This window comes from Zootoca vivipara, chromosome 1 (assembly GCF_965207765.1).
Source record: "Zootoca vivipara chromosome 1, rZooViv2.hap1.1, whole genome shotgun sequence".
NCBI classification, from domain to species: Eukaryota; Metazoa; Chordata; class Lepidosauria; order Squamata; family Lacertidae; genus Zootoca; species Zootoca vivipara.
The window spans coordinates 38,523,736-38,549,673 of NC_142582.1; positions in this window are offsets into that span (position 1 = coordinate 38,523,736).

The following is a 25,938-nucleotide window of genomic DNA, read 5'->3' on the forward strand; positions in this document are numbered from 1 at the left end:
GAAGTACAGCTGGGTTTACTTCAAGGTGGGTACTATAAGTTTGGCCAATGTGATGCCTTCCAAATGTTGTCTGAGTACAGATCTCGTAACCCTATTGGCCACACTGGCTGGGACTGAGCTGCATTCCAACAGAATCTGCATGTTGGTTACTCCTAAATATAGGATTGCAGTTTTACAGTGCAATCATATAAATCCCATTGCAGGCACAAGGTTCCAAGTTTGATCCCAGGTGTCTCCAGGTAGGGATGGCATAGATTCCTGTCTGAAACCCTGCAGAGCTGCTGCCAGGGAGTGTTGACAATACTGAGCTAAAAGGGAGCATGGTCTGACTTGGTAAAAGGCAACCTCCAATGTCCCTATTATTAAGCTATCAGCATGACTTGGCACATGACCAAAGTGTCAGCTTACAATGTGACATGCAAAATTCTTAATCCACTGCATGGTGGTCTTTGTCTGAAACCCTGGATATCCACTGCCAGTTAATATACACAATACTGAGTTAGATGAACCACTGGTCAGACATGAAAGAAGGCAGCTTCCTAGGTTCCTATGCCACAGAATATCACATATCTGGCTACAACCAAGCAGCGGACATGTGCAGAACTTTCAAACTGCTACTATGAACCTGATAGGCATAGGGTCGTGCATGTACTCTGACACGGTTGCCAGTGTACTCACTGTTTCTTAAGTGGAATCTACAAACATATAAAAAACACTGTGAAAATGCTTTTTTAAAAAAAAACATTTTGAAAAATATATTGAATTTGCCATAGCTCACTGTCGCCATCTAGTGTCACAATGTATATTGCACTTTACAACACTTAAAATGTTTTATTTGCAGCTGTGTAGCTGAGTCCTTAATCTCAAGCAACTTTTCATTTAAATTCCAAAGTACAACTATTTTGACAGTGCTGGAATCAAAGCCCAACAGAGCTCACTAATGAAGATGTAGGAAAACTGAGCTTAATTTGGGCAATGATAGAATTTTATATTTCAGAAGTTTAAAAAACTCTTGTTTCAAAACACTGGACTGGATGAGGAATAGCCACTCGTCTTGCCCATCAGTCTTTCCTGTGCTTTGTATGTGTTCTATAACTGCTGTCTAAATGGTACTTGTTGTGGCCAAGCTGTTTTTCTGCTTTGAGATGTTTTTAAATTGTTGAGTATTCTAAGTTGCTTTGAAGACCCCTGCAGTTCAAAAAGCAGCAGCAGTTTACTAAACAAATAATAGTTCTTTTCTTGCATTGCAAAATGTCCCCCCCCCTTTCAGCCAACTTTTCAGCAAGGAACAACAATCCTCAAGAAGTAAAATAGGCTGAGTTCAAATTTGTTTTATCCCCAGTTCAGGTTTTTAAAATCTTTCTGGTTCAGAACATGAAGAACAGAGCCTGAAGATTGTGCTGTAATTGATTCCTCTTGCCATCATTCACACTAACTAGTAAATAGAACAGATCTAAAGATCTTAGCAATCTCCTTGCCAAATGGCTAGGTGGGAATGAAGATGCCTGGAGAGTCCCATCAAAAACAAGCTGGAAGCTTTTTCGTTTGTTTTAACAACGGAACCTGAAACTGGGTTGTTGGGGCATTTGGAGTCCAAGAGAAATACAGCACAATGTTCCCTTCCATTAGGGACTGACATTGATAGAAAATGTCATTTCGTTCTGATGGTGCTGATAGTTGATATGATTGTAATGGCCAACACAAAGGATGCAATCAATTTCCTATTGAAACTGCTGGCGCTAACAGCACTCCACCACATCCAAAGCCCTCAACCAGAAACTTTCCTTCTCTCAACTGAGTCATCCAACCTTTCTCTTCACTTCCTACAAAATTTGTTCATTGTGAATAATCAGCAGTGGTTGGCTGAGCAAAGTGAGGTCATAAGTTTAACTCAACTATACAATTGTTTTTCATAAGCAACAACATCATTTGAAGCCGAGATATCCAAATGAAATTAGAAACACACATTTCGGACAGGACTGACATTGTTGGGCAATGTCCTGGGCCCCACACACACTGGAACCCACTGCTAACTCCCAGATCTCTCTGGTCCTACTCATTCTTTTTCCTGCTGCTGTCGGTTGACTGCCCTATGTGAGGAGGAGCAGCAATGAGAGCACAGAAAAGGACAGCAGCCTCCATTTGCCTTGACCTCTGCCAACTGGCCTAGAGGAGGAAGGCAAGTGAATGGGCAACAGTTGCAGCTGGTGTACCCCAAACCTGAGATGATGGGCTGTGGCCAGTTGTTCTGTTTTCCTCTTAAGCACTGCAGTTCTACAAATACTTAGCACCTAACTAAACTTGGGTGGGGGCACGTCTTACTTTGGTTCAGATGAAGTCCCTGCTGTCGCAGTTGCTTCTCTGTTGGGAGAAAAGTCGCAGAGGCTCCACCTGTTCTGGTTCTCTCCGTATCTTCATCCTTTTCAAAGAAACAGTGGACACTTTCGCTTTGCACTTGTATAAATACTTAACACCTAACTGTCTTATATTAATTAAGAACTGCTGTCACAATTTCCAGTGTGGGTCAATGTAATACTGAGAAGTAAACCCCCACTGAATTCCATGTGGAATTCTCTCTAATAAGCAATGTATAGTACTACAGCTGAATTTCTTGGCATTTCACTGGGTAACACTAAGCCCTGGTTGCCAAATACACCAGCTTCCACTGAGGAGCAGTGGTGATAGTGACAAGGGGAACCACTGCAAACACCCCTCAAAAATCTGCAATGAGCATTGCATTCAGAGCACAATCCTGTGTTTCAAATTAAGTGCCAGATGAACTCCTATCTCCATTGTCAAAGGGGGGTGGGATGTACAATGTGACATTAAAAGAACCAACGTTTCCCTCAAAGATGGAAATCATATGGGGGGATTGTACAATCTCCTGCGTATCAGGTACAAGCTTCAGACTTGACACTCATACCCAGTTTCAAGAGGTCTAGGAGTGACTGAGGTCTGCTTTGTATTTGTCTAGCAGTGCTGCAACAAACAGAGATAGAAGACTTTACATGCAGCAGTGTCACATCAGCAGAAAATCAATTTTGTTTGCTTACATGACACATTCAGTAGACACTTCTCCATCCTGTGATGAAGAGAGTGTTTGGTACAGATAGGACAGATAACCTCAGACACCCTTGCATTTCAAGCACCCAGCTAACACAAACTGTTGCTTCCTCTTTTCTTTGTAATTTATTCTTGAACCACACAGATCCTGACATTTTAGTGTCTCAGATCAGTCTCCATACACACTGTGCATACCTTTCAGATCTTTCAAGATATTTATTCATTGCTATGGATTTCTGCTGATAAAGCCAGAAACCTAAGACTACGGTGGTGAATATAAAAACTATATGTGATTTTTAACACTTAATGTTCTGTGCTTATGTTCTTCCTATTTCCATGGATTTACCATTAATATTTAATATTTTACTCAACCAAAATTTAATGTAGTTGCTGTACTGAAGTATAGGGGGGTAAAACCAGACTTTTATCTGATCACAGTAACGCTCCTGTATTCTTACCTGCAAAAATTCAAAGCCAAAGGATTTGTTTATTTTGTCTGGAAATATCAGCTACTGGAGCTGCTTAGAACAAACTTCTTAAAAGCCAAACGCATAATTAACAGAACAGAACACCTGAGTTGACCCTCCGTCCCATAGCCGTCCCTTGCAAGCATCCCTCACGGCAGGCAACAATATTCCCAAACAATGCTGGGCCCTGGAGTCTAACCCCATTTTAATATCTCATAGTGCCCTGGAGCAACGGTGTTGGTAGCTAGACCCAACTCTCAGGAGATGTTTCGAGTACAATAGTATACTGGATTTTAAAAGGAGGTGGCAATGCAGGTGGGTCCTGATGGAGTGTTAGGACCAGGTATTTATGCCAGCCCCACACAAATATATGCAAGCCAGGTAGATCCTAAACACACATATAAGCCTTGCCTTTAAAAGAAAAAGGATGGAAATTTATAAATAATTTTATAAATTCTTACCCAATGTAGCTTGTTATGAACACCACTGTGGGTATGAAGCCTAATAGATTGCTAATTGACTATTATCTTATTAGGGTCTTACAACCATGTCATGATTTAGACTGGGGGTGGCTAATCTGTGGCCCTCCAAATGGTTAGGAATCCAGCTCCCATCCAGGGGCGTACCCAGGATCAAAACTAGGGGAGGGGGCAAGCCATGGTCGTTCAGGGGCGGGGCCAAGGCACGGGAGGGGAGGGGGCACAAAGTGGGCCCAACGACTCGGCGGGCCCAACGACTCGGCGGCGGATGCAGCCTCTAAATGAACCCCCCAAACTCTCTCACACGAAATCCCCCTGCTCTGAAGCAGGGCCGTCTCTAGGCCCGGGTCTGGTGGCGCGGAGCACCAGGGCGCCAGGCCACCAGGGGCGCCACTGCGCCCACTGAGAGGCGTGGCGGAGGCCGCCCCAGGCGCGCCTCTCAGCTGTTCAGCGGCTTCAGGCTGCTTTCCGGAGAGGCACGGGCCTGGGACCGCCTCCGCTGCACGCAGGGGCGTCACAACAGGGGGCGGGCAGCACCTCCTGGCCCAGGGCCGGCCCTACGCCCAGGCTGGGTTGCGTGAGCTGCGCCCGCCGCGCCGGGAAACGGGGCCGGTGGGGGCACCAGAGGGATCCGTACCACCACGGCGCCAGGTATGCTTAAGACGGCCCTACTCTGAAAACACCGCTCCCATCCATTTACGGCTAGCCACCCCCCTGAAAAAACCCTTTGGGCCCCGCTTTCCCTCCTCCAGGTACCCCTGAAGCCTTGCCAGTTCCCACCCTATATATCTGGGATGGGGAAGGAGCTCAGAGGTCTGCTAGTCCTGGGGGGCCACCCCCGTGGCCTGGGAGGATACTGGGGAACCCCCCCGCCAAGCGAGACCCTCAAAGAAGAAGAAGAAGCTGCCACCGCCGCCTCCCCATCACAAGGGAGCAAAAGATGGGAAAGGTGGGGTGGCGCAGCGCAGGCGAGCCCCCCCCCCCCGCTGCGATCCTATGGCGGCGGCGGCTCCCCCACCCTCAACGCCCCTCTCTCGGCAGGGGCAGCAAGGGAGAGCGGCTGGGGGGGTGCATTGCAAAGAAGGAAACAGCCGCCAATGCCCGGAGAGGGCAATGCACGCAGGGGGAGCGGAGAGCTGTGCTGCCCCGCAAGGCAGCTCCTTTCCTATTGCCAGCGGTGGGGGGCGGCGAGGAAGGGTCACTGCTGCTAGGCTACTCCTGCCGCCGGCAATCCGGTGCAAACGCCCCCACACAGCTTCCTTGCAGCAGCCACGACCACCGCCTTCGGCGGCGCCCCCCACTCCTCCTTTGCAGGCTTCTGCCCACCGAGGCTGAACTGGCTCCTGTCGGTGCACTTCCTCTCCCGGCCTAGGAGGAGTCTCAGTAGCAACTCCTAACTCAGGGGGGGTAGGGGGGGACGGGGCGATTCCCAGCCCGCGGCGCCAACGATCACAGTGCAGCCTACTGGGAGGCAGAGCGCGGCAGCAGCTGCAAACAATGCAGGGAGCCGCGTCTCCTTCGCTTGCCAGCCCAGCAGAACTCTTAGGTAGGAGAGGTTGCCGCCCGGCAGGGCTTTCCATTGGGAGGCGCGAAGGCTTTAGTGGGCGGGGATTGGTGCAAATGTAGGCAGGGCGGGCTGAGAGGAGGAGCCGTCGCCGAGGAGCCGCGGCACCAGCAGCGTTTCCTCCCCCCTCCCCTCCCGTGTCAACAAGCGGGGCGCCTGTGCAGGGTATTTGCTTCCCTAGTCGGGCCCGTGGTTTGGCCTTCTAGGGGGGGCAGCTGCACCCCCTGCCCCATGCTGGGTACACCCATGCTCCCATCAGCATTGCCAATAATCTTGGGTGATGGGAGTTGTAGTCCAACAACATCTGGAGGCCCATAAATCAGCCACCTCAATTCAGAGCTAACTTAAAACGAGGATTAAAAACCTGTGTGTTCTTAGGACCCCTCTGTCCTGTTTGGTGATCCAGGAGGATATTTTGCAACATAATCTAATGGTGCCATTTAGAAATAAGGATGCAGGCACAGCTAATAATAATAATAATAATAATTTATTATTTATACCCCGCCCATCTGGCTGAATTTCCCCAGCCACTCTAGGTGGCTGCCAATCAAATATTAACAATACAGCATTAAACATTAAAAACTTCCCTAAACAGGGCTGCCTTCAGAAATATTTATACTCCCTCAACGTGAAAATAGGACCATACTTGTATACTTGGCCTGGGAACATGTTACCAATGTTGTTCGGTCCCTGCTCCTGCTAACCTAGCAGTTCGAAAGCACATCAAAGTGCAAGTAGATACTGTAAATAGGTACCACTCCGGTGGGAAGGTAAACGGCATTTCTGTGCGCTGCTCTGGTTTGCCAGAAGTGGCTTAGTCATGCTGGCCACATGAGCCGGAAGCTGTCTGCGGACAAACACCGGCTCCTCAGCCAGCAAAGCAAGATGAGTGCCGCAACCCCAGAGTCGTTCGCAACTGGACTTAACAGTCAGAGGTCCCTTTACCTCTAAGTCTGTACAAGCTTTAAGATCTGCATCAGAGACCCTGCTTTCTAGCCCACCACTGATTGATGGTAGATTGGTAGTGTGGCATGGACTTTTTGGTGGTGACCTTTAGAACTCTCTGCCTAGGAAAATATGAAGGATCCATCAACACTGGTCATCAAGAAATCCATAACGGATTTTCCCATTCCAATCAGTCTGACTGACTACTATTTCATGCTCATGAGACCAGTATGCCCTGAATGGTGGGTCAGAACTATTTCAAATACCGTAATTAAGAAAATGGTTTAGCGAGGGCAGATGCCAGAAGATAGGGGCTATGCCTGGTCAATAAAGAATCATTTGAATATGTGCTTTTACATAAAGCACATCTGTTGTCACTCTTTCTGATTTTGCATTTAATAAAGTGGATTTTCCCCCACTTAAACCTTGAAAGTAGGTCCCCCCCCCCTTTTAGGAATGAAACTATGGACAATATTTTTACCATACCTCTATTAACATTTTGGAGGGGCTGCCAGGAAGGAACCAGAAATAATTACTGCAGAGGCGGCAGAGGCAGGGTGCTGGGGTGGGGGGAAGATCTACTAAAGCTGCCTTCACTTGTCCATAAATGCCTTTGGATACAATTAATAGGCCCACTTATAAATAAGTGGTTTTGAGACGCTGCTTCATGCATATCCTGACTTCCAGGGCCGACAAGTCAATCCTATTAGCTCTCTGGATTGCCCGAAGGTACCGTCGTTGCTAAACAAAATATTGTGTCCAGCTAGAAATAAGACTTCTGCTTTATTCTACAACTCCACATTTATGCCTGGCCACAGCAAATACAACAGTATTTGCAGCAGATGTAATGAAAAGTAAATTCGATTTATTTTAAGAATACTTCAACATAAACTAACAGATGGAAGTGGGCAGCAGAATAAACCTTGGTGGTTATATTCTACTACCACTTTTGGTGGCAAGACACTTCTGAATACCAGCTGCTGGAAACCACAGAAAGGGAGAGTGTTATGGTCAGATCTTGTTTGTGAGCTTCCCAGAGGCATGTGGTTGGCCACTGTGAGAACAGGTTGGTGGACTAAACAGGCTACTGTCCCAATCCAGCAGGCTATTCTTATTCTTATGGTAGGTTTGCCAAGTTCTGACCAGATGTTTCAGGGGGCTTGTGGTAGCGAAGCCTTCTTAACTGGATCTCCAGGGAAAGCAGTTAAATTTCAGAGCAAGTACCTGGAGGTCTTCTGCTTCCTGCCTCCACAAGCATCACATTTGAGTTTTCAAACTCACACCCCAAGTTGTCATCCCAAAGTTTCAACAAGAGGCCAAGCATTGCAAAAGATATTGATTTATATAAGCATCTAAAGTCTGTAAATCAGAACCACTGCAGGCAGAAGCTAGCATGGCATGAAGGCTAGAGACAATTTGGTGAATGGAGAATTTTATAACTAGACAGTAAGAATGCAAAAACACGAATATTCCATGGGAGAGTTCTGTCCCAGCTTTTGTTGTGCTATAGTGTAAGAGTGTCTCTCCAGACAGCAATAATGCAGTAATGTTGAAGAAGCATTGTAGAATACTCAATAAAGCAGAATGATGTTTGGATGGTCCAGAATGTTTCCACCAGTAATGCACTATGATTGCATCAGTGTCATGTTGCAAAATTAAAAAAAGAAACAACCAGTCTGGAAAGATATCCAAGTCCTATGGTCATTCAGTCCTTGATATTGTCTTCTTTCTGAGAAATACAGTTCTTGCAGAGTTACAGCCCAAAATATATCACAAGGAAACAAGAGAGGGATATGTTGTTTGTTTGTATGTTTCATACAATTTATAATGCTGCTTGATTGCAAAAATACAACAACCTCAAAGCGGTTTACGAAAAGAATAAAACAAGAAAATTATTAGTAAACCCAGTTAATAACTGCTATTTAAAACAGTAAAACAATAATTAAAATCAGCCACATTGTCAGCTGAAAACACATAATCCTTTGTATACACAATTAAAACAGAATTCACTGCCGTAAGATATAGCAATGGCTAGTAGGCTAGATGGCTTTTTAAAAGGCTGAAATTCACTTGTGTTGCTTAGGTTTATCAATTGCTATTAGCCATCATAGTTAAATGGAACTTGCACGTCCAGAGGCAGTTAAAGGAGATGTAGGAGAAGAACTGGGGTGTCTCATTCCCCTTAGATACTTTGCTTTCTTGCCAGCTACCACTGTTCCTGCCTCAGTAACTAAAACAGCCTCCACAGGACTGGGGCTGCTTGATCTATATTACGGCTCGAAAAATCTTTGTGAAAACAAGAAATATAACTGCTATCTGGGCAGAGGCCCAGAAGCTGGCCTTGCTCCCAGAGAGCTGCTGTCAATGGGGTGTGAGAAGTCATACGGTTTTGAAATTAGGACTCCACTAACACCTTTCTTTACACTTCAATTATTTCCATTTCCTCTTCCGCTCTTGTTTTCTCTCAGGTGGTGGCACTGCTGCACCACATCTCAGAGCCTTTCTGTGAGGCGTCCAAGCCTTTTCTTCACTATTAGAAGCACTATTGGAAACACCTTCTACCAGCCACCTTGCCTGCTTCTTAGCCTTCTGTGTACTGACAGAAAAGTGTTGTCTTTTTGAGTCTGACTCATTTGCTGTCACACTGTGCTTCTTTACAATAATAAAAATATGAGGGAGATATTTAACTATATTTTCTTATGGGTAATATCTCTTGGCTCTGGGAATCCCATTCTCATTTAAGCAGCATCACTTCATCATTTCTATCCCCAGTACCACCACACACTAGGGAACATTAATCTCTTGAAAGGAAGGGGGAAACCAATTTAGCCCACTGGAGTTTGTAAGACAAGGCCAGGGCATTTGAATCTTTTTTTTTCCTTTTCCCAATCAAGCAAAGAAGTCACAGGTTAGCTGATACAAAACACTTGCCTTAGCACTTGATGGACTCCTTATTTGAGGGAAACTCCCCTCGGGCCTCTCAGCCTGTCAGGCTTCTGGAACGGACTCACTAAAACGTGTGTCCTGTGCCTTGTATTTAACTTGACAACAGGGATCTAACTTACGGGCTACCTCAGAGTCAGGTGCCTGAAATGCCAAAGGGAAACCTTGTGATACCCACTTTTTAATTAATCTGAAACATTATAGAAGTCCATTGTCAATTAGCATTTATTAATTTGTTTAAGTGTCAGTAATTTTAAAGCTGTGTTAATTTGTTTGCATTTCGGTAACTTTAAAAAAAAAAATGTTCTCTGCCAAGCCCTGAGTAAAGTTGAAGGGGAAAAAACATAGGTCAGCTGGCCCCCTGAAGCAGCTGTCCAAATGGTTTTGAGGTTGCATTTCATTTTCTTAGTTATTCATTTGTCCCCTTGCAGACTATTGTTCTGATATTTAGTGATTGAATGATAAGTGCCTCTCGCAGCCCATTAAACGATAAGTGCCTTCCAAACCCAGTGATAGACTCAGATGGAGGACACCGGGTCTATGACAGCAACTTTTTGAAGGTGTGATGTTAACTCTAGAGTGAAATACTGGTACTGGGTTGACCATCAGATTTTGATTAGGGGGTGCAGCCTGTACTGGGTGGGATTGCACTCTCCATAATAAAGATCAAGTCTTTAGTTTGAGGACGCTCAAGTTGGCACGCCTGTTGGGTGGACAAGTGTTATAGGTGGTGAGAAGCATATTTTTCCAGCTGGTACATCAGCTATGACCTTGCTTGAATGAAAGATGACCTCATCACAGACATCCATACCCTCATTACCTCTAGTTTAGACTACTGTAATGAACAGTGGAGTTGCTCTTGAAAAGTGATCAGAAACTGCAACTAGTACAACATACTGCTATGAGGATATTGACTGGAATGAGGCTATCAGAACACATTACATTCATTTTGTTTGATCTACACTGGTTGCCAGTTTCTTTCCAGGCTCAATTCAAGGTGGTTATTAAGCTTTAAACAGCTTGGATCCCTTAAGAACTTTTACGTTCCCCTTTGTTTGCTCTGTTCATCATCAGAGGACCCGCTCCAGATTCCCTAGCCAGGTAGCAGTGGCGACATCTAGGAAGTGGAATGCCTGAGCACTTTATGAATTTAGGCATTTGGGCAAAAGTTTTATTATTATTTAATAAATTTGTATGCCACCCTTTATCCGTAGGTCTCAGGGAGATTCGTAGCATAAAAATACAAGAATAAAATATAAAATACATAATAAAAGCAAGGACAAAACAAAACAATAAGCCCCCTCCCCACACCCTCTCCCACAAACACATTTAAAAGGGGATTGTCAGGGGATTGTTGCGGGTAGGCTACTCTTGAGTGAAGACGCTCCAGTCCAATCTGTATTTTAAGGTTTTATTGTGCATATTATTTGCAGTGCAGGGATAGCAGAAAACATGACCTCCTAGTCACTCGTAGAACCTGGCAATGGCACCCTTCTGCTTCGGGGCCAGCATAATAGCTTGGGGATCCCGAAACGCCGCCCCCTAAACCTGCGTTTGGGTGTGCCCCTTAATTCGGGCACCGGAAGCGGCTGCGCTCCCTCTTCCACCTGTTGGCTAGGGCAGTGCAGGGGCTCTGGCACATCACTGAGCCCTCTTTCCTCCACTAGTTGGCTGGGGCGGTGCAAGGGCTTGGATGCCTCACTGAGCCCTCCCTCCATCCCGCTCCATTCCTCATCCCCCCCCCGCCTGACCCGCTGATATCGCTGTCGCTGGGCGAAGTGCTGGTCAGGATAACCGGGGGGGGGGAGGCTCCATGTAGGGAGTCCCCCTGACAGATATCAAAAGGGCTGGTTGAAGAGGAACGTTTTTCCTTGGTGCCTAAAGGGGTATAATGAAGGCACCAATCAAATGTCCCTGGGTGGAGCATTCCACAAATGGGGAGCTACTGCAGAAAAGGCCCATTCTCATGTAGCCACCCTCTGGACCTCTCATGGAGGAGAAGGGCCTCAGATGATGATCTCAGGATCCAGGTAGGTTCATATGGAGAGAGGCAGTCCTTGAGATATTACGGTCCTAAGCTGTTTAAGGCGTTATAGGTCAAACCCAGCACTTTGCACTGGGCCCAGAAACTAATTGGCACACCTGCAGATGTAGAGGAGAAGTAGAGCTGTGTGTCATCCGCTGTCATCAGCTTCCACAGGAGCACCTGTATCAGGAAGCCTTGATATTGTAGGACCGCCCTGCCAAAAGTTTTCCACTAGTTCTTAAGCAAGAGTTCACAGAACAGTAGGAATGCATGTTCTCTTTCCACTTGTTGTCCTTTGGAAGCAAGAGGACCTATGTCTCATTGATGTTGTTCACAGAGACTGTCCAATAGGTGCCCATAATTTTCACACAATAGCAGAGCCATCTCTTGTCATCACCGGATTGCCTATAGGTCCTAAGGGAAGTGTCAAATTTTAGCAGGTTCCTCCCTCCCACATATGCTCAGAAATAAGAGGGGAACAGGACAGTGTGCATGTGAAAGAAGTGAAACAAAAAACATTAGTGTGTGTTATTATCACGTGCTGCAAGTATTTCTGTGCCTCAGAAAATGAGTCATCTGTCTGTGTCCTTTAAACTCTATTTGGAAAGTGATAAGCGGTATTTTATAAATAGGACTACACACCCAGCAGATTACTGACTAAACTGCTATTACCAGCAATACTCTGAATTTACATAGCATTTTGCATCTTCAAAGAACTGTGCAAATATTACCTAATTGATCTAGCCTGGAAAACAGGTCCTGGAAATCTAATATCAATCTTATATGTAGAAGAGAACAAATCATTAACTGAAAGGAGCACATTCTGTGGAATCCTATTACCATAAATTACACACAGCTTTCCCCCTCCTCCTCGAAGTTATTCCCTTAGCCATCTGATTAATGACTGGATTGAAGCAGATTAATTTACTTGTGGTTTCTGGAAACTTAATAGGTGGAAACGTAATAGAAGCTTGATAGAATTGTCAGAGATAATTGATGCTTTAAGGGGCATGAAATCAGAAAAAAGCATCCAGTCAAGATGAATTCACAATGAGATTTTTTTTAAAAAGAAAAAAGCATGAGAGGTGAGATTCCCTGGTTTTGATTTGCTTTTAAGTGAGGTTAAGAGATGATGTTTTTATGGGGAAATGCATGTTCTCTTCACCTATGAGACAACATCAATCCAGTGTCAATAGATTGCTGCTTATGTTAAGCTTTGTTATGTGTACATATTAATGGGTATTTTAACTGACTGTATAACAAATAATTCTGCTTCAAAGGAACAATACCAAAAGGAGCTTTGTAAAATATTATGAATTATTGCATCATGCAACAGCTCATCAGTAAAGGAATATAAGGACAATGTGGGAAGGATCTGGCCGTTTACAACTTCCTTCTTTCTCTCCTCCCCGCATATATACCAAATATGTGATGTAATGGGTGGGATTCCCCAGATAATGAACCCAATTTCCCCAGTTCCCCATTGCATGAAGTACTGTGCTAAGCATGTTGTTGTTGTTTAGTCGTTTAGTCGTGTCCGACTCTTCATGACCCCATGGACCAGAGCACGCCAGGCACTCCAGCCTTCCACTGCCTCCCACAGTTTGGTCAGACTCATGTTGGTAGCTTCGAGAACACTGTCCAACCATCTCGTCCTCTGTCGTCCCCTTCTCCTTGTGCCCTCCATCTTTCCCAGCATCAGGATCTTTTCCAGGGAGTCTTTTCTTCTCATGAGGTGACCAAAGTATGAGGGCTAAGCATGAGGACTGTGAAAATTTGCTGCTGACACCCACTGGACATAAGTGGAATCACACTTCTGACTCAATAACACCAATAATACATTATTCAGAGCATAATTCTACTACCATCTACTGCATAATTCTACTACCATTATTCACTGAAGGTAGTAGGCATTTGCCGTATTTTTCCATGTATAAGACTAGGTTTTTCGCCCTAAAAATAATGTCAAAAATTTGGGGGTGTCTTATACATGGATACATTTCTCCCCATTTTCTTAAATTGGAGTCCTCCAAAATAGGGGGCATCTTATACATGGGGCTGTCTTACAGTTGGAAAAATATGGTATATGGCTCGTGTCACTGCTGGGCTGGTGTGGGGGACCTGTGGTCCTCCAGGCATTGTTGTACTCTAACTCTCATCAGCCCTAACCAGCATGTTCAGTGGTCAGGGATGCTGGGAGTTGTAGTCCAGCAACATTTGGAGGGCTAGAGGTTCCCTATCCTTTGTACTGTGCCTTAGTATATTCACTTCCAAATAGAATCATACGGAAAGGCTGTACACATATTACATATACTGTCAACGTGTATAATTTTCTCAAATGTGCTGTAGTCAACCAGTGAAATAGACACATGTGCAATTTTCATACATTTTTTCATGCTTTCCATGTTAGAAAATGGTCACATCTGAAGCATCGCTTTGTGACTTTATATCAGAAAGAGAGAGTGGGTGGAAGTGTGAAGTCTACTAAAACAGACTTCATCGGCTTCCTCTGTAAAATGCCCAGCCAGATCCATGAGAGAAGCGGCATATTTTCTTTGAGAGTCCAATCTGCTCTCCATCATCGCTTTCTCTTAATACCGAGAAGTTCTGGCTGCAGCACTCGCTCCCCCGCCCATCTCCCCAGGAACTTGTTCGCAAGCCAATAAGTAGGAACCATTGTAATGCTGCCTGGTTTGTAAATGCATTGAACAATGATGACGTGCTTGAGCCTGACAGCCAGCCGTCTATGGCGATTATGAAGCTGGGTTTTGTTGTGTCCCTTATTGCTGTTATTGTTATTCAGAGAAGGGCCATCCATCAAGACATGACGTGCTCGCAGAGGTCAGTCAGTCATGCCCAGCGACAAAAGGAAAATCCCTGGAAATTCATACCTTAAAAAATCTCTGGAATGCTCCTTTTATTTAATCTTTTGCTACCTTATGCTGCACATATATTCTGGGGCTAGAGATCAACAGATTCAGCAGCATTTAATCACTGCAGTCGTCTTAAAGTGATCTGTTACCTGCATGAAATGTTAGATCTCAATCCCTAACTATGGATTAGAGATATTACTATCTAATTTACTTCATAATGCTGAGGACTAAAATATAGTGTCCCTCCCTGATCCTATGAATCTCAAAACATTTAAAAAGGAGCAATTATGTTAATTGCAATGGACCACCCGATGATATGTGTGTTGAAAAATGAAATTTGAACAGCAGAGTTTAAGGTCTGGTGCAGGCATTAATAACTGGCTTATCTCCCAACCTTGTTTAACTGTATTCCTGGAACCTCCAGGTAGGTCTGGGAGAGCTTTGACCAGTCAAGTCTAGTCATAGTAAGCTAGATGGACCAATGGCAGCTTCCTACACAATCAAGACAGCCTCATGGAATTCACATGTTCCCTATCCTTCCTTTCCATCATCCACTCTCTTGTACAACTATTTGTAGTTTAGCCCTGAGTGCTACAGTTAACTCTGTTTGGGTAACACAGAAATAAGCCTCCTTCTTCTCTGTTGAGCCATGTATGACCAGATGCAATATAAACCTGACAAGCCATGGATCTGTGCTGATGGATAAATGCATAAACATATGAGGTGTAGGTCAATATCCCAGCTCACCCAAGCCAAATGCTTGACACCTTCAGGCTTCAGCCACTGGGCTGCTCAATATGAATTAGCACTTAACCAGAAGCACATATCTCATTGGAATTTCTGACAACAAATAATGGCAATTCATGCCATCCAGTGGCGGCTGCACTACTTGCGTATTGGTATGTATTGGATAGCTCTAATAATTTCTAGTCAATTTAGCGCATCCCATTTGGTAAAGGTTATTTCACAGACCACAAATTTCATTGGTGTGCTTGATTCATTCATGAGAAGAGCTATTGATCACTGAGGTGCCAAGTGGTTTGCAGAGAAAGGAATGGAAATTACATGGTTAAGTAATTATGGTGTAAACAGATAGTTCTGTCTCCTGTATTGTACACAGCCCACGCACTCAGTTACTGATAGGGATATCAAATGTGTGAGACAGCTTGCTGATGAGCCCTGAAATTTGGCACCTGCATAGTCCAGTAACTAGAAAAATATTTGACAACAGGCAATATTTCCCTTCTCTCTTAAGGTGGATACCCCAACTGTATGGTTAAGGCATTCCCAGGGAACACAGAAGACTTAAAATTAACACTTGTATAGGACAAAAATGAGCCATTTTTACATCAAGTAGTAAAAATATAGGGAATCACATTTAACACAGAAGAAGCAGTGGACATCCTAGAGCCCAATGCTGTCACTTGGCTTCCTCCATATTATAGAAATCCAGAGAGGTGTGTGAATGCTACTTAGGGAAGAAGTCACATTCTTCACCTAGAGATGTTCCACTGCAAACTGATTCCTAGGGATTTGAAATAAGTGTTCTGACATTGGGTTGTCAATAATATTCATGAATCAGAATTTGCCTCTATGTGACTTCTAACTGACAACAGCCCAAGTAGTTTTCAAATAGCCAGAGAGACTTATAGGGCAAAGCATGGTTTTATTTGTTACTTAATGAATAACTGAACTCTTAAATAAAAGCAAATGCCTGAAGGGGCCCCAAATGAACTTATTGACCAGATATTAAAACTGTGAGCATGCACACACAAACACATGTGCAACAATTCCCAATTGATCTCCTGGCCAAGATTGCAATTGAAGTGTACATTTACATACACAATGTCAAAAGAACATTGTCGTATGCCATATTTTGAGATTTATTGGAAAGCACCTTGGAATATAATTGAATAAATGAATATTCAGTTATGTCTCCTGGGGTGCAGTCTGATGTTTGGATAATATGAACCAGGGTTAGGAAGCACATGGGCAACACAAGACATATCCCAGAATGAATGTCTCCTGCCAGGGGATATGTCAATGACCTCATTCGCAGACATGTCTCTGGGTTGTCATTGCAGGTGAGGCATTTCATTTCAAATTTTTAATTCCCCGCACAAAGAAAACTTGATGTCAATTAGGGTTAAAAATAAAACTGCCAATATTATAATTCCATTATACATATCTATGGTGTGACCACCTTTGGAATACCATGTACAGTTCTGATTCCTTCATCTCAAAAAAGGATATTGTAGAGCCAGGAAAGGTGCCCTAAAGGCCAACCAACATAATCAAGGCACTGGAGCAACACCCTTTTGAAGAAAGGTTACCCCTCTTGAGAATGAAAAAAGTCAAGTAAGGAGGGAGATATGATAAAGCTGCATTAAAATTATGCATGAGTGGGGGAGAGACAGAGACATTTTATCCATCTCTCATTATACTACAGCCATGGGCCATCTAATGAAGCTGAATTGAAGCGAAATCCAGGAAACACAAAAGGAAATACTTATTTATACAGTGTACAGTGGTACCTCGGATTAAGAACTCAATTCGTTCTGGAGATCCGTTCTTAACCTGAAACTGTTCTTAACCTGAGGTACCACTTTAGCTAAAGGGGCCTCCCTCTGCCACCACGCCGCTGCCACACGATTTCTGTTCTCATCCTGAAGCGAAATTCTTAACCCGAGGTACTATTTCTGGGTTAGCGGAGTCTGTAACCTGAAGCGTCTGTAACCTGAAGCATCTGTAACCCGAGGTACCACTGTATAGGTAATCTATAGAATCTGCTTCTACTAGATGTGGTGGTGGTCACCAGATTCGGCAGCTTCAAAAGGCGATTAGACAAATTCATGCAAGATAGAGCTATCAATGACTACTAGCCACAATGGCTGTGTCCTACTTCCAGTGTACTGGAGGCAGTATGCTTCCAAATGCCAGTCACTAGGGATCACAAGCAGGAGAGTGGTACTCTGCTCATACCTTCCTTGCAGGCTTCCCATAGTCCTTTGGTCAACTGCTGTGTGAATAGGATGCTGGACTAGATATGGTTTTGGTCTGATCCAGCAAGGGCCATCTTACGTTCTTACAATAACTATTCCCCTAAAACAAAAGGCATTCCACTTAATAGGGAGCAAAAGAGCTAACAAGGAGCAGACATTGCCACTGATCAAAAAACCTTTCGCCTTGTAAGCACACGATGCATTCAATACATGCAATGTGCAACCCCAGCACCTACTCCTCAAAATAAAAGTCTGTATAGGGGGCTTGGTCTGATGAAGTAACGAGTTTTCTGTACTGCAGCCCTCAGTCCTTCCCTTGTAATAAGAAGCCGCTCTGTGACAATCAGGACAAATGCAGACCCAGTTTGCCATTTAAAAGAAGGACTGTCAATAACACTCCACAGCTGTCACTTTTATTACCCATCTCCTTCCCCCACCCCTCTTTCAAGGCATTATTGCACTGGTAACCATGGCAAGAGGCCAAATTGCTTCGCCTCCAAATTGTATGGCTACATGAGAAAAGAAAAATCACCCACCGTGTATGATACCTTTCACTGTGCTTAGACTTGTTTATGTTGCTGGGGCACGCACAGATTCTCTTGGCCTTTTTGCACAGCACCTCCTTTTACAGAAAGCGAATGCTCTCCAAGTCTATATATCAAAGTTATGGCATTCCGCTTTTCACCGAAATAAATAAATAAACCTGTAAATAAGGTCAACAAGATGGGGATGTTCCGGGTGACAGAACCCTTAATGGTTTTTGAGGAACAGCTTGTTTCTCTCTTCAAAAAAAAACCTCACCTCAGTTTACTTTGAGCCTGTGCCTCTTAAACACATTTTGCCTAAGCACAAATCCAGCCATTTTCATGGCCTTAGTTAAACACCACAGGGCCACCATAAGCAGCTCAACATCAGCATAGCTACCCCAGTTATAAAATTGAAGTCTGTGGGTGATCGTAGAGAGGTATAGCACAAAGTTTGCCCTTTTTAAAAATAGAATTTTAAGCCCAATGAAATCTATTTCATGAACAATAAGGAACATTCCAAATTCTGGGCACTCGTAAACTTTAATTGCTTTAATTGGTGTCATTTATTTTGCATAAAATTAAAATTGAGGATAAACTTCTTTCAGTATTACGGGCCGTATGATTCCCCTGGGTATGTCCAGCTTCATGGAGACAGAGTGAACTTTTTGTTTTTACAGCCAAAAGATTTACAGTCCTATTCTTTTGCCCTTCTATATGTCAGGTGCAAAACAAAGCTCATCACAGAGAAAATGATTGTCAAAGGCTGGAAGTCTCTCCAGGTCCTGAGACTGAAAACCATGGCCACCTGACTCCTGTGAGGTGTCTTGTAAAAAAAGAGAGCAGTAAGCAGAACCCAACACATGCTAGACAACTGTCCTGATTCACAGATAATTCACCACAATAATGGAAGAGATGGTTATGGGGGGAGGGGTTATAGACAAGGATAAGGAGAGCTGAGGAAAAAAAACTAAAAAGCTAAATTGTCTCAAATTCTGCAGCTGCAGAATTCAATTTTGTGAGAAGAATAAAACTATGGAAGGTTCACGAATATACAGCAGACTGAGTCAGATTGTTGGTCCATTTTGTGCTGTGCTGCTGCATACAGTGAGGAGCAGCAATTCTCAAAGGTCTCAGCTAGGGAAGCTTCACCTTGTGAATTGGATTAGAACTTCTGCACACAAATCATGTGCTCTATGACCTAAGACCACTCCCCATTCTATGTTGTGTCAGCTTGCTTATTTCCCAGCCTTTTTGCACTTGAATGAACCTGGCAACAGCACTCCAAACAAAAAATGGTGTTAGGTTCTTACACTTTGGAAAAGTCAATGTGCAGGAATTTGAGAAGCAGTGGTGCTTGCATTGGGAGAGAGGTGAGCAGCCAGCTGACATCTATAAATAATTGTAATCCGCTTTTACACAGAAGTGTGTGGTTTGGGAAGCTCAGCTTTGAACCACACGTCATGTTAACAATAAAAACAGCAGGTTGTCAGCCAGCCTCTTTAGATGGCTCTTGGCTTTCCTTTCTTCCAGATGGGTTCACAACCCTCCTCCTTTTAAATCGCCACATAAATTTATATCTTCTCTTTGCAACTCCCAAGTAAAACACTGAAAATTCCCTTTGTTCCTCTACTTGGCCTTATGTTCTCAGAGATCACTCTGATAAGACACCCACCAGATGAGATCTTGGAAGAAGATCAAGGCAATCACTTTGTCATTTCAACAGCACCCACGTTGCTCCTAAAATAACCTTTTCCACTTAGAGACTCTCACATGCCCAGCCAAAGCAGCACCCTCCATATATTGTGGGACCACAAATCCCATCAGACCCAGTTAGTATGGCCAATGCACAGGGATGATGGGATTTGCAGATAGTCCAGCAACATTTGACAGGGGAAGCACTATGTTGTCTATCCCTGACTGAATGGGTAAGTGGTCATCCCAAGAAGGAGAGCTGTTGCTAAGTTCTTAAGACACTTGATGCATAGTCTTTTGTCTCAAATTTGCAGGTGCCAATTTATGTCTGTGAGGAAACTGATGTGGTGGGTGGGCTCCCACTGACACACTGCATTTTGCAGCATGCCCAGCATATGTGTAAACAAAGTTTTTAAAAGTATTTTTAAAGCAAGGAAGGGGAAAGAGATCTGGGCTCAAGGTCCTTGGGCTGCTCATCCATGGACAGGGGCATCCTGGGGGGCGGGGTGGGAGACTGAGGGCTCCTCCAAAATTTTCAATTGTGGGGGCAAGCTGTTGCCCTTGCCCCTGGAGGAAGGGTTTGCAGTGGGTGCAACATTCTGTTTAGTATTAGATGCAGAAAGTCTATTACAGTCAATACCTCGGTTTGAGTATGCTTCGGTTTGAGTATTTTCAGTTTAAGTACTCCACGGACCCGGAAGTGTTTACTTCCGGGTTCCGCAGCGCGCGCATGCGCAGAAGCGATTTGTGCGGTTTGCACATGCGCAGAAGTGATCTGCGTGGTTTGCACATGCGCAGAAGCGATCTGCACGGTTTGTGCATGCGCAGAAGCGATCTGTGCGGTTCACGCAAAAGCAATCTGCGCGGTTCGCACATGTGCAGAAGCGTGCTATCGGCGCTTCGCGCACACACACTATTGCCGCTCAGATTAAGTACTTTTCAGGGTGTGAATGGCACCCCGGAATTAATTAAGTACTTAACCCGAGGTACCATTGTATGTGAAATAATATGTTGTTCATTTATGCTTTGCCTTTCGCACTGGACCACTAATAAACATTACCACTGGTTATTCTGGCACAGATTGGAAGCAGGTATGCAGGCATATCTTGATGCGCTTCTGGATTAAAAGCATCCACTGCAGAGTCTGAACAGGGTGCAGCTTTCCCCACCATTTTATAATACCTCCATTGTCTGCCCTCAAACCAGCAGTCTGGTGCAAAGATATAGTGAGATTGCTGTCGAGTTTGTAAAGAACATCGGAGCTGTACAGATGAGGAATGATGAGGAATGATAAGAGATGCATCATTCTGAAAATGGCCTGCTTAATCCATCCCCTCTTTAAATCATTCGGTGAAAGGAGCAAGTAAAGTGAAAATGAACTAAAAATGTCTAATATTTAACTGAGACAGAATTCTCAGTACATAGGGCGGGGAGTCCCACTTCTGTTGTACAGCTTGGACCACTAAAGACAGAAGAGAAAATGTTTTTCATGATCATATCTCCATCCTAGACAGCAGCTCACATGCTATATATTACAAACTAGTAATGTATCCCTTAGCCTTTTCAATTAAAACAGCAAAAGTGTGCCTATTACTCTTTTAAGACTGCTCTCTGAAGTCACACATGATGAGTTTAAATCAGCTTTTAGACTGAAATATTATAAGGAGCCAAATGGTCTAGAGATTCTGCCCCCATCTGCCATGGCCATCTTCTCAAAAAACCTCACCAGAAAAGTGATATACTTTTAAAATTAAAAGTAAACTCCTCAAACCCAGCATGGTCTCTGCTAACAAGCAACAAAACAGAAACTGCTAAGCTGAGCATTATTCTGAGGTATGCAAGGGGAAGGACTGTAGTTGGGTACATGGACGCAACATCAAAATCCACCACACTGCCACTTGCACCCCAGAAGCTCTGTGCCTGGTCGGGCTCCCCTAGATCAGCCTTTGTTATGCATTGAATAGTTATGTTGTAAGTGTAGGGTCCCTAAACAGTTCATTATAGGGGGTGGGCAGAGCTGGCCACTGGATCCTAAGTTGCTCCATTCCCTTGAGAGGAGATTGATCTGGGCTGAAGTTTGCATTGCTAATTCCCCCGCCTTGCTTTCGATTATTATTATTATTTGTATTTATATACTGCTTCATGCCAAAAACAGGCTTCTAAGCCAAATGCAAGTATATAAACTAATTTCACAAACATTTAAAATCTAAACATCTTTGATTAAAATGTGCAATAAATCTCTGAAATAGATTTTCATAGGAAATAAAAAATGTAGAGATCTTCTGGGCTGAAGCAGCTCCTCACAAATGTGATGTGTAGCTCTGTTGGTAGCGCACGAGACTCTTAATCTCAGGATAGTGAGTTCCAACCTCATACTGGGTGAAAGATTCCTGCATTGCAGAGGATTGGACTAGATAAGCCTTGTGGTCCCTACCAGCTGTACAATTCTCTGATTCTACACCTTTCATCCTGTCTGGCACATAATATATGATGTGCCAGAAGGGGTAGGGCTTGGCTGCACTCTCTCTTCATCAAATATCCTTTCCAGCATTACAATGGCAGCTTTGCATAGTTAACAAACCAGGAGAAAGAGAAATCACGAGGAAACGTAAGTACAGATTTAAGATCTGCCTGGGGGAAGAGAGCTGCTGTCATTTCTTCTATTTCCTGATCATGACTGCTTTAAGCAGGATTGGCAATTTCATCAATGACAGTCTAACTAATTTGTTAGTTCTCTGATTTTGATCCATCTTGAAGTGTTGACAGCAGTGGAAATGGATTTTGTCACTGCACTGGGTTTGAAGACAGAATGGGACCAACATGTCTTTTTCCTTTATTTTCTACATCTGTTGGGAGCAAAGGATTGGGACAGCAACTAGGCTCAACATGCACCAGCAGTCAGCATGACCAGGCATGAAGTGGTCCAGGAGCTGATATGGGCCCCCTCCAATCAATGATACCTGTCTCTTGTATGTGAAAAGTGTCATTGTGGCTACTTAAAGATAGCTAAAGGGCAACTACTCAGAGATTTGAGACTACAAGCAGTATGCATGGTAAAATTATTCCATACAATGGGATGGTGGGGAGAAATACAAAAAAAGCCCATTAAGAATACATCTTTTCATTGTTAAAAAAAATTCAAACAATCAGTACCATTGACAATTCTGCAAAAGTTGCTTATGAATCTTATGGTAATACCTTAAGAGTACAAAGTTTGCAACTAATTCAGGTACATGCAAATTTGTATCCATGAAGAGGAAGGAATTATAACCAGAAAGATTAGTATTACTCCTGTGCAGCTTTTAGCAATATATCACACATACATTACAATGATGAAAGAAACCATCGGAAACTGATCTGCAATGCAAAACTTATGTTTTAAATACCAGATTCTTACATTCTGAAGAGAGTTGCACCTTCTAACCAACAGATGAACTAATCCGTGGCTTTCTTTGAGAGGTATCCCTGGAAAACGTGTCTAAAGGGTGGTATTTATTTCACAGGGTATCCCATTTGGAGAGAAGAAAAGGATTACCTTTGAAGTGTAAAGATCAAAAGCTATTTTTGCAGGTAATAAGATCTCTCTCAGATGGATTTCAGTAATAGAAACTGGCTCATCTAAAGCAATGTAATAAAAATGTAAGCAAAGTGTAATAAAATCAAAATGGAGAGTAACTCACTCACCCTGAAATGCACCACACAGCATTCCACAAAACAATGTTTACCAGAACTAATGTGGTACTTAACACATAATGGAAATTCTGTAATATACTGGTGTTCTGAAGTTTGAAACAATTTGGTTGTGGTAACACTATCATAAACAAACTATTTTAAGTAAATGGTGATAGCAGTCAGAGTGAAGGATGAAAGAGTGGAACTTTACCCAATGGATGCATTCAGACGATACACTAAACCACAAGCCTCACCTCCTCCTCTGGCACAGTTGTGAGGATTAACCACAGGTCATTACATTGTCCAAACCCTTCAAACTGTGGTTAAACTTAACTATGCTTTGCTTGAAATTACAACTTTGAACCATAGTTTATGAAGCTGGCTTATTTTCACAGACTGTAGTTCAAATTAGCCACAGTTTAGGGTTTGAACATAATGCTAAACTACTGTACAGCTAATCAGTATCAGAAGCAAAAGCTTCCGATCTCCTCCTCAGCTTGGCTGAAGAAGAGAGGAAACGGGAGAGGTTGTGCCTGAGACTCACTATTGCTTGTTCTCATTCTCACTATGCTAAGTTATGGCTTAGTACAGGGGTCACCAACCTGAGGCCCATGGGTACCAGTGTGCCTGCCAGTATGTAATATGGCAGCCATGAAAGGTCTTAGCAAATAACTGCTCAGAAAACCACAGTGCACAAGATTAGGGATGAGCGTGTCTACACCATTTTGTATTTCTTTCTCTTTTTCTGCTCTGTTATATGTGGCAGCCATTTTGTATTATGCCACACCCCTGCAGCTGCCATTTTGTGGCCTGCATTGATGATACTTCCTCAGAATTCCAAATGTGCTCACTACCCAAAAAGGTTCGTGATTCCTTTTTTAGTGTGTTATCCAAGGGTAGCTAAGATCCCTTTTTCAATACAAAGGTCACTTTATATTTTACAAAAGAAACATGCACAGAGTTAAATGCGAGCCCACAATGTGAACAGTGGATTTCTCCAACAGAAGAATAAAAAAACACTTTAGGAACTATCAGGAAAGCCAATGAGTTATTTATCGAGAGCTCCCAACATGCAGTGTTTCTTTTGCAGGGCTGAATTGGTCTTCTTGTGTCTTAACCATTCCTGCTCAGACTGGGTTTATTGCTGACTGGTTTCTTGAACTACTGCCTACTTAATTGTTGCTTATCTGTCTGGCCCTTTCTTCCAGGAACACAGCAGTAAACAAACCAACAAAAGGTTATTTGGGTCACAGTTGCTGTAACCCTCCTGCATTTAAGGAGCACCTTTGAGCTAGCCTTCCAGAGTCTTGAAAAGCCTTGCAAAAAGAAAGACTTCAAAACAAATCAGTTTTTTAATAAGGTAGTCATGGGTGATTTGACTCGTGGAAAATGATGGCAAACAACATGTGGCCTTCCAGCAGCTGAATGGGAAGGCAGATGTGCCTCAACAATGGCTGAGTCAAGCTGTTGTTCTGTGAGAGAAATGCATTGGCATCTACTGGGGGTGGGGGAGAGAAGGAGCCAGTTCCCCTCACCCCAATGAACTATATTCTCTGGATTCCCAACTTTATTTTTTTAAAAAAAAACCTCTGGCACTTGTAAAACCCAATACAGGAGGCAAAATGTACAAGTACTATCATATTTGTTGGTTTGTAAGAAACAAGCCTCTTCCCATCTATGCTTCTAGTCTATGAATTAAGTCATATTAATGATTAGCATTAAGGAAAGTAGATCTTGCCTGGACCCTGACTGATAATTTTCAATGTTTCCTCTGTTCACTGTTGAGTTTCATTCATGATATACAGTTGCATTTGTTGGACAGTGCAAACACTCTTGCCTATTCTGCATCCAGTACACCTCCAATGTTGATTTGGAGAGCAGTGTAGACACAATGTTAGTCACAATCCATATTTATCTAGTCATTTCTTGTGAAATATTGCATTTTGCTGCCTTTTGCTGCATTTCCCCGCAAACCAGCTCCTATATGAATTGGGTTGGGTGAGAATGACCTTGCTGCATTTTAAGCTGGCGACATGTACACAACCTTGATCGAAACCAAATTAAAATATATCAGTCTGGAGAATTAGTTCAATGAGGTGTTTTGAAATCTCCACTTTCAGATAGCCCCAGGCCCTAACCATCAGTAGTGCAACTTTGGGAGTAATATTAGGGAGAAATGAATGTTCAAGGCCTTAAGCCACAAATACTCTTCTGTGCCATTTATCAAGGATGCTAGTTTTAAAGCTTCCCTTGCAGTTTCCACTTTGCACTTTTTGTTAAGAGACCAAGTGAAAAGTGGAGCTGTGATGAGCCATGTGCTTCTCACAGCTGGGCTGGCAAGGGTGATCTATAGAATGCAAGGGGGAAACCTATAACTGATTTATGTAATATCACACCTGTGATGAGATCCGTGGTGGTACCATTTCTCACACAGACCCCAACCAACCATTTTAAACTACTCTTATTTATTACGGTAGTAACAGGTTCATTCCACTGTAAATCTTCCAGAGAATTATAAAGTTATCCAATAATATAAGCCCGGAAGGTATTGCAGCAGCAGCAACTAGCACACAAAAAACACCCAAACCCTTGGTTCATCCAGCTCTGTGATGGGTAAGGGAAGGGGACCTCTGTTATATACTTTGTCTAAGCAACCAGTTAGGAAAAAAATAAACACACACACAT